Here is a 613-nt window from a genome sequence, read left to right on the forward strand (position 1 = left end):
AAGTGACTGGAGTTCAGACGTGTGCTCTTCCGATCTAAACTGAATCCAGAATAATATCACAATTAAATTAAGAAAGTAATTTAATACTTTAGTGCTAATAAGCATCTTTTAAATCCTGTAAAATAACTTATTGCAAAAAACAATACTTCAACCAGCATAATATTTTATGCAATAAGTATTTTTAAATTATTATTTAAAAATACTTATTGCATAAAATATTATGCTGGTTGAAGTATTGTTTTTTGCAATAAGTTATTTTACAGGATTTATTAGATAGATAAATTATTATTTAAAAATACTGTTATTTAATATTCTAGTTAAATACTATTATTTAAATAATTAAATTATTTTACAAAATTAAAAAATGTTTCTTAACATTAAATTATTTGGTCACTTAACATCATTAAGCAAATATTTTCGACTATTGTGGATAAACATATTGGAAATTTTCGAGACACTAGTTTTGAACAAATGATAATGCGGCAAATGAAGGTCGCGGCGTCGACATAGTCTCAAATTCATTGGTGGAAGAAAAGTTTAGTTGTGATATATGTTATGTACGATTCAGTTTAGAGCTATTCTTTAAGACAGATAAATATTTGGCGCGCGATTT

The sequence above is a fragment of the Wasmannia auropunctata genome, unplaced genomic scaffold (assembly GCF_000956235.1).
Source record: "Wasmannia auropunctata unplaced genomic scaffold, wasmannia.A_1.0 LD336049.1, whole genome shotgun sequence".
Taxonomy (NCBI): domain Eukaryota; kingdom Metazoa; phylum Arthropoda; class Insecta; order Hymenoptera; family Formicidae; genus Wasmannia; species Wasmannia auropunctata.